Below are 9,817 nucleotides of genomic sequence, written 5' to 3'. Positions count from 1 at the left end.
AGAAGCTATAACTTTGACAAAGGACCAGAACTGGAAGGGCATAGAAAGTGGGTCACCAATCCCCAAAAGACAGGCAAAGAAGAGAAGCCGAAGAACCTGGGGAAGGCGGGGACAGGAGGACTCGAGATAGTGGGTCCTGGAAACGCAGGAAGCACTGTGGTTTACGAAGGTAGGACTGATCACGAGAGTCAAATCCTGCAGACCAGCCGTGTCACAGTAGTACAGTCATGCCGCGACTTTTGTGGCATTGAGGTACCGTGAGAATGATTGTGCAGATTCAAACAGTTTGAAATGATCTTCATAATGAATGGGAAAATTAGGATTGTTCCACGACCTTCACACATTTTTTCTTGGGATATGAAAAACATCATCAGTTATCAGTATAAAGAAATGAAAGAAATAATAAAACTAGTGTTATTTAGGACAGTGTCATTGAACACATCAGAAATGTTGATAAAGTGCTTTGTGTCTTTGTAGAAACCTTATCAAGAATAGCTTGAACAGTGCTCATCTTCTTGTCATGAGACTCAGGATAAGCCGTGGACATCTTTCCATGGTGTGGTGAATTGTTGCAATCCTTCCAAAGCTTGGATCAGCTTCCAGTATTTTGTTCTTTGCATGCTCAATGTTATGAATTATCTCCAACAGTTCATTAAATGTTACATTTTTTTGCTGGCGTTACTTCCTCTGGGATGGCTTCATCTTTTTCATCACAACCATTTTCCTCTGTTGTGTCAATAAACCAGTCTTCCCTGAGCTCCTCTGTCAGCGTGTCTGAAACTTCTTGAAAGGCGGCAGGGTCACTCATCCCAGAGTCAGCTGTTTCTTTTTAGATTTATTTTATTAAAGTAAAGTTGATTTACAATGTTGTGGTAACTTCTGCTGCACAGCAAGATGACTCAGTTACACATGTATTACATTCCTTTTCATATTCTTTTCCATAATGGTTTATCACAAGATATTGGGGTTCCCTGTGCTGTGCAGTAGGCCCTTGGTGTTTATCCATGCGATATGTAACAGTTCACATCTGCTAATCCCAGACTCCCAGTCTATCCCTTACCTCAGCCCCTTCAGCCATTTCTTCTCTACCTCCACTCACACAGATTCAGTTTCACTTCCCATATGATCACTTTTTATTTCTTTGATATGCACCTTCCTTTTTGGTGACTGGTTTCCTCTTTCGACTACCTGTTTTTGTGAAATGTCATGTGGGTTTAGCGTGGGAGACAAGGAGGCGATACAATGACACACTCTGCTGTCAAAGGAAGGTTGTCATCATTGTTATTCAGCCTCTAAGTCGTGTCCAACTTGATGACCCTGCGGACTGCAGCACGCCAGGCTTCCCTGGCCTTCACCATCTCCTGGAGTTTGCTCAAACTCATGTCCATTGAGTCAGTGTGGGGCACTGAGTAACCCCACAGCGACCAGTCACCAACAGACTCTGAAAGAAGTGACATCGTAAAGGAGGCTCTGACTCCAGTTTTTGATGTTTGACTACTGACATCTTTTAAGCCTCACCCCTGCCTCCTGCCCTCGTGCTCCATGTCCGGGCAAGTGATAAGAAAGTCTGGGCCCTCCCTCTTGTGGAGCTGGTGGGAGATTCAAACCATGCAAGCCCCTGCCATGTGCAGGAAATGTCACCCTAGCCACTGTCCCTGACCCCTACCCCAGCACAGCAAACCCTGAACCCACCTCCTTCCCCCTGCTCTCAAGTCATTTTCAAACTATATAGCTTAGAAGACCCACCCTGTACTCCCTGGAATGCTCTGATTATGTCAACGTCAAGCATGCCTTCTTGGTGTGTGCATGGCGTCACTGATCTTGACATCCAAACCACGCTCTGGGGCAATCCATCCCTGTTCCTCAGAGTGGCCACAGCAGACATGATGGTCACTGGTTACTGCGCATACCTGGTGCTTATGTAGCACCCTGAAGAGCCAGCTGTGAAGTTTGTGCATTTTGCAATCACTCGTAGTTAATATACCATGGTCATAGAAACTTGAACTGTTGATGTTGGAGTTATTTAATAATAACTGGAGCTATTTAATAACTGGAGCTATTTAACTAAATTGAGGTAACCAAAGTTCCTGCTTATCAGAACCACACTGAAGGGGCTGTTTTGAAAAGCTTTCATCACAGTGAGGGTGGGAATCAGATTGCGTTGTTCTTCTCCATTAACTGAACATGGATTTTTGTCCATGGACTCACGTTGTTTTGTGAATCCATCTGTTCCGGGTAGAGTTTATCCAAGCGTCAGGATCTGGGGGGAATGTTGGTTTGTCTGAGTCACTCACTCAGATTCTATTCTCCTTGTCAGTTCAGTTCAGTTCAGTTACTCAGTTGTGTCCGACTCTTTGCCACCCCAGGGACTGCAGTATGCCAGGCCTCCCTGTCTATCACCAACTCCTGGAGTTTACTCAAATTCATGTCCATTGAGTTGGTGATGCCATCCAACCATCTCATCCTCTGTCATCCCCTTCTCCTCCCATTTTCAGTCTTTCCCAGCATCAGGGTCTTTTCAAATGAGTCAGCTCTTTGCTTCAGGAGGCCAAAGTATTGGAGTTTCAGCTTCAACATCAGTCCTTCCAATGAATATTCAGGACTGATTTCCTTTAGGATGGACTGGTTGGGTCTTCTTGCAGTCCAAGGGACTCTCAAGAGTCTTCTCCAGCACCACAATGACATATGACCAATCTCTGGCCAAAGAGACACGCAGGGAAATCTTCAGGAAAATAGAGCATCTGGTTAAAATGTGCTTTAAGAAAAGACTCAAGGAAGAGATCAGCCTGCAGATGAAGGGCCTTGAGGCTTAAGCTTCATGACTTACAATAAGTCTGTAGCTGCAGAAATACCAGAGCTGCAATTTTATAATTTATAGTGTTACTTGCTCAGTCATGTCTGACTCTTTGCAACCCCATGGACTGTAACCTGCCAAGATCCTCTATCCATGGGATTCTCCAGGCAAGAATACTGGAGTGGGTTGCCATTTCCTCCTTCAGGGGATCTTCCTGAGCCAGAGATCAAACCCACAGCTCCTGCAACTTCTGCATTGGCAGGCAGATTCTTTACTGTCTGAGACACCAGGGAAGCCCACAATTTTATAACCAACCTCGAAGTAAGCTTTTCCTCTTCTTTACTCAATTACGATGACTCAATAATTTAAATATGAATGTATAAAATATGTATACACTAAAAAGAATCTGTTTCATATTTGGGAATTCTGTAAAAGATTTTGACAAGAAAGAGTGTGAAATTTATTGTGGGAATAACTGATAGACCAAAATCCTGGAAGCAATGGGAGGGTGTGGTCCCAGGGATGCAGGGCTCAACTCAACTCTCTCTGGCTGGAATGAGGTCACATGCCCATTCTAATGCCAGTCCTGATGCCAAAAATAGGTCCACCAGTGAGGCACACGGTCAGTCTCCATGAATCTCTAGGGGAGCGCTGGACACCCAGATGAAATTGGGGCTTTGCCAGCAAAGAAGAAGGGAAGAATGGATGTTGGGTTACTCCCCAACCGATAAGTTTCAGCCTCAGACTCAAAGCACATGGTCAGCCTCCTTCCACACCTGTGTCCTGTCTGTCTGAGACCCACCCTGGCCAGCCCATCCTCTGAAAAGGCCCAGCCTGCATGACTGCCCGCCTTCCTTCTGTTTCAGGCTTCCCCTCTTGCCGTCCCAGGCTCCTGGCTGGGACCCCTAACTCTGACCCCACAGTGAGATGGAAAAGAACAGCCTGAGTGGACAGTAACGCCCCGACAAGATGCGGAGATGGAAGTGCTAACTCAGCATGTGTTCTGGGACCAGTGAGCAGGTTGGGAATTTTGGAAGAAGAGACACACTACAGAGCAGATAGATCGACCCACTTATTCAGAACACTTAGGTCGAGCACCTGCCGTGGGCCTGCTGGTGTGTGAGATCTGGGGGCCATGATCCTGGACAAGACGGCCACACCAGTCGCTGGGCAGACGTTCCCAGAGCCCTCTCCAACCCTCCCTGCTATGCCTGGGAGGTGACCTGTCGGGGCCATGTGTCAGCCCCTCCTCCCCCACCCCTTACCCCCTGCTCCCTTCCTGGTGGGTTGGGGCCATTTGAGGCAACAGGAGGTGATCAGAGGAAGGAAGTCAGAGTGCATTTTTATCCTTAAGTTCTGCCCCTGTTGGATTTCTGCAGGTCACCTCAAGCCCTCTTAATGACACGCTGTCTGCATATTTGATTATGTTGTATCAGTATGTCCATTTTTTCCACATGTCAATATTTTCAGGTGAAATTTTGGATGTTATCTTTCACTGGACTTGAATATTCTCACTTTTGTGAAATGGCTCAAGAAAACAATATTTATTTCCATTTTATTATTTAATAACATATCACTGCAAATTACGATGCCTAAGCAAGTGTCCCTCGGAATGCATATCTGTGGGGGTGATGGTGTCATATTCCTTCCTGACAAAAAAATGGGAAATCTAGACATCTGGGAAGTAACTGACACAGTGCAGTCTACATCAAAATCTAACACTCTGAATTATGAAAAGAAATGTGTTCACACACATGATGCTTTTAAAGAAACTCCTGTATAGAGTTTCAAAGGAACCCTCTTTGGGTCAAATGATTTAAATGTAAGTCTTTTTTCTTCAAAGGAGATAAATATAGATGATAGAAGAAGGGGGCAACAGAGGATGAGATGGTTGGACAGCATCACGACTCGATGGACATGAGTTTGAGCAAACTCTGGGAGATGGTAATGGACAGAGAAGCCTGGCGTGCAGCAGCCCATGGGGTTACAAAGAGTCAGACATGACTGAACGACAAAGTTGGTTGATAGTGCAGTTCAGCTCCACCCAGGGAGTTTGCGGAATCAGAATTCCTTCCGTCATTTAATTAGAAGCTCCATAATACTTTGTTTTTCACTAATTACTGGCTTTCTTTTTAAAAGAATGAAATGTGTATGACTCACCAACCTTCTTTCTTCTTTGCAGAATGCCCTGCCTCCTTGTTACAGGACTGAGCCACAGGAGGCCTTGGTATGTTGGCCCTAGCTTGTTCATTTCTTCACAGCAGCTGAGACGTGTTAGCTCAGAAACCTGCTGGAACCAAACTCAAATGTTTATACATCCAGTTGTTTTAAACATAGCCCCAGTAAGCAGATTTTTAGCCATTTAGAACATACTTGCTTTGCATACCCTGAGAAACTGTGCTTAACATCTTCTCACTAGAGATAAGATAAAGCTTCCAGCAGCTATATAAAGACCGCAGGCTGCTGTACCCTTTGGAGTTCTCTGCCTGGAAATGTCACCTACCATGTAAACCCTGTCTCCCTGGTGGAGTTTCCTTGCCCTCCTCGTCTTCCGAGTTGTGGTCTCCTGCACAGGAGCCTCAGGGTGGTCCCAACCCCAGGGACTCCCCGGTGCAGACCTGTCCAAGCAGAGTCTGTGTGGGCTGCTGCCACCTGGTGGTCATGTCTATTTACTTGCTCAACCCTGAAATCTCTTGAACCTTCTTACACTCCTCTGTCCAAAATCTATCCTCTATTTTTCCTTGAGAAAGTAAAAATTCGAACCAGGACAGCACATTCAAGGCCCCCAGATTCAGAAACTGAGACCCACAGGGTGACTTCCGAGTCTGTGCAGGTGGCCTTGGTGACGCGGGGGTGCCCAGGACAGCATTCTGGGCTTGGTGTCTCAGATGGGAGCCCAAAGGCAGATTTCAGCTGGAAGAAGATGTTTCCAAAAGGTGAGGCTTAGCTCAAAATCAGAACCCAGAGAGGAGCTTGGAAGTTGTTGCTGTTTAAATTCACCGGTGAGGCAGCACATTCCTGGTCCTCTCATTCTGGAAAGCCCTGCTCTGTGGGGCCCACAGGCTCTTCTCCATGTTTTTGGCTCAGCTGCTTCATTCTCTGTGTCAACAGGCAGGTGTTTTTCTCTGATGTGAGGTGCACATGTCACAGGTGGTCTCAGCAGCTTGATTCTGGGTGGTACTCTCAGCTCCTGTGCCTAAAACCAGCTTATCTGGAGTCTCCAAAAGAGGGCACCTGACCCACCCAGCTGGGTCCAATGTCCAGTTGGTGTAACAAGAGCTGCAGCTGGTGGTGAGGAGGGTCATGTGTGCAGGGTGGGCCCTGTGGACCCTCCCCCTGATCCAGTGGAAATGCCCATGAGGAGGGACCCCCAGACCCAGGGGGAAGGCAGGCAGCCTGGGAAGTGAGCAACCCACAGAGATTCAGGTGTAAGGACCAGACAAGGCCAGCAGAGCATGGCCCTCTGGGCTGGACCACACTTCACATCCCCTCTCCTCTTGGCTGGCAAATGGACATGGAAAGGACATGGCTCCAGAAGCCTACCCCCAAAGCTGGACACCACTAGACATAAAAGAAGTTGGTGATGACTTTAACCATCACCAGGGAGTAGGACTGAGCTCCTCACACAATTACACACATGTACACAATGTGCACAATGCAACACACATGTAAACACAACCATACACATGTACACAGAGGCAACACATGTGCACAACCACACATGTACACAAATCACACACATGCATGACATCACACATGCACACACAGTCACACAGTACAGAAACCACATATCATTATGCATATTTACACATGCACAGAAAACACATGTACACAGGTTACACCAAAGCACACACACGCACATACACACACAGCCACAGATGCACACACATGTACACATAACCACACAGGTACACAGGTTACACCAAAGCACACACATGCACACACACACACACAGCCACAGATGCACACACATGTACACACAATCACATGTGTACACAGGTTACACCAAAGCACACACATGCACACACACACATACACAGCCACAGATGCACACACATGTACACATAACCACACAGGTACACAGGTTACACCAAAGCACACACATGCACACACACACATACACAGCCACAGATGCACACACATGTACACATAACCACACAGGTATACAGGTTACACCAAAGCACACACATGCACACACACACATACACAGCCACAGATGCACACACATGTACACATAACCACACAGGTATACAGGTTACACCAAAGCACACACATGCACACACACACATACACAGCCACAGATGCACACACATGTACACATAACCACACAGGTATACAGGTTACACCAAAGCACACACATGCACACACACACATACACAGCCACAGATGCACACACATGTACACATAACCACACAGGTATACAGGTTACACCAAAGCACACACATGCACACACACACATACACAGCCACAGATGCACACACATGTACACATAACCACACAGGTACACAGGTTACACCAAAGCACACACATGCACACACACACATACACAGCCACAGATGCACACACATGTACACATAACCACACAGGTATACAGGTTACACCAAAGCACACACATGCACACACACACATACACAGCCACAGATGCACACACATGTACACATAACCACACAGGTACACAGGTTACACCAAAGCACACACATGCACACACACACATACACAGCCACAGATGCACACACATGTACACATAACCACACAGGTACACAGGTTACACCAAAGCACACACATGCACACACACACATACACAGCCACAGATGCACACACATGTACACATAACCACACAGGTACACAAGTTACACCAAAGCACACACACGCACACACACACACACAGCCACAGATGCACACACATGTACACACAATCACATGTGTACACACATACACATATGGATGTATGCACAAGCACACACACATGCACACATGAATGCATACACACATGCACACACAGAGCCTCTCAGCTGTCATTTTTGTGATTCTTCTTCCCTTTTAAAATACAGTACTGTTATTTTACTTTTATTTTAAGCACAGATAAAATGCACACACATGGGTGCAGAATGGAATCACCAGTGTGCTTTTTCTGCGCCTCTAAGAGTGGATGCAGATCCCACATGTAAATAAGGACAGTCCCAGGTCCTTGGAAAAGTTTCCTAAGCAAGTGTGCGTGCCTGCCTGTGTGCTAGTTGCTTCAGTTGTGTCTGACTCTGCAACCTCACAGACCGTGGCCCGCCAGGCTCCTCTGTCTGTGGGATTCTCCAGGCAAGAATACTGGAGAGGGTTGCCATGCCCTCCTCCAGGGGATCTTCCCGATCCAGGGATCAAACCCCTGTCTTCTGTGTCTCCTGCATTGGCAGGCGGGTTCTTCACCACTAGCGCCCCCTGGGAAGCCCAAGGGTATGTGCTTCTTTTCAGAAAAGGAAATGACGAGTTATTAAAGACAATGTAAAGATATTAACTATTGTACTGACTTTCAGATGACAGAACTGACCAGCTTTGGTAAACAAGACGAATTTAGTTTTAGGATGTGGGCCAGTCACAGGGAAACTCAGAAAGGCCATGTGGACCTTGGGGAGGTCTCCAAGTCTGTCAGGCCCCTCCCACCTCACCTAGGCCCCACTCTGGGTGTTGATTTCAGGGCTTATCTCTTATCTCGCTCTGTTCCCAGTCCCCAGGGCAGGAAGGGGCTGTTATCTGCTGCTCCCAGAAAGAAAGAGTATAAACTTACATCTCTTTGTTCTGTTGCCAAATTCACAGGGATGCCCTTGACTTTCTTGGCTCCTTGGGGCTCCATCTTTAGACCACAAAGAGGCACAGAGGACACAGCATCACCAAGGAGCCCGGCGGCCGTAACTAGATTCACAGATGGGGAGGCTGATTCTCGGAAAGTGCGGACAGGTGGTTGAGATGCTGGGGGCGATGAGCTGGGGAGACAAAATTACAGCCCTCCGCTTCTGCAAACAGGCAACACAGAGGGGGAAAAACCTATAATCACACCATTAAAGATAATAGTTGGAGCATTTGAATGCCATTTTTTTTTTCACTGAGAAAGGGCACTTTCTATTCAGACTTTAAGAAATAGGGATAGGATAATGAAGGTATTTTAAAGTTTTTTCTTTTAAACATTTTTGTGTATTTTCTAAATTCTCAAGAGTTCACTTTTATAATCTAAAAAAATAACCTATATTTAAAAATAAGAGAGGTATTTCAAAAGACAGCCAAGTTTTCTGAACACTTGTAACTTGTGTTACCAGTTACATGAATCATGCAAAGAACATATGACTCATGAACTGCCATCATGAAATAACTTTATCTGTCATTGTTCTTTTAAATTTCTCCAGTGGAACTAGCTTTTCTCTGTGCCTGGGTAAAAGCTGGGGCAGCCGAGCAGTGTTCTGACTTTTGGAAGTCACTTTAGTCATGCAAGTTGTCTCAATACAGAAATGAGTATTTCCAGTGGCCTGTAATTTTCTAAACTCAAACTTGATATCATTAAGGTGTCTCTTCTCTAGCAGGTGGGAAGCATGCTGCTGGGGAAAGGGTGACAGTTTCTCACCACCAACCCTACAGGTCAGCATCTTTGTCTTGAACCTCAAGTTGGCCTGTGTTCCTTCTCATCTTAGGGTCTCGGCCCAAACCCGCAATTTTATACTGTATTATACAGAACCCACCTGCCAATGCAGGAGACTCAAGAGACATGGGTTCCATCCCTGGGTTGGGAAGATCCCCTGGAAATTGTGGAGTGGAAAATGTCAACCTGCTCCAGTGTTCTTACTTGGAAAATCCCATGGACAGATGAGCCTGGTCGGCTACAATCCATAGGGTTGCAAAGAGTCGGACACAACCGAACATACACACACACACGCACACTCACATACACTTCAAATTGACCCCCTTTTTTTCTTTTCTTTCTTCTCTCTCTTTCTTTCCTTCCTTCCTTCCTTTCTTTCCTTCCTTCTGGCTTGCAGTATCTTA

This window comes from Bos indicus x Bos taurus, chromosome 24 (assembly GCF_003369695.1).
Source record: "Bos indicus x Bos taurus breed Angus x Brahman F1 hybrid chromosome 24, Bos_hybrid_MaternalHap_v2.0, whole genome shotgun sequence".
NCBI lineage: Eukaryota > Metazoa > Chordata > Mammalia > Artiodactyla > Bovidae > Bos > Bos indicus x Bos taurus.
The sequence above is the reverse complement of the archived record's forward strand: the minus strand, read 5'-3'. Positions refer to the sequence as shown.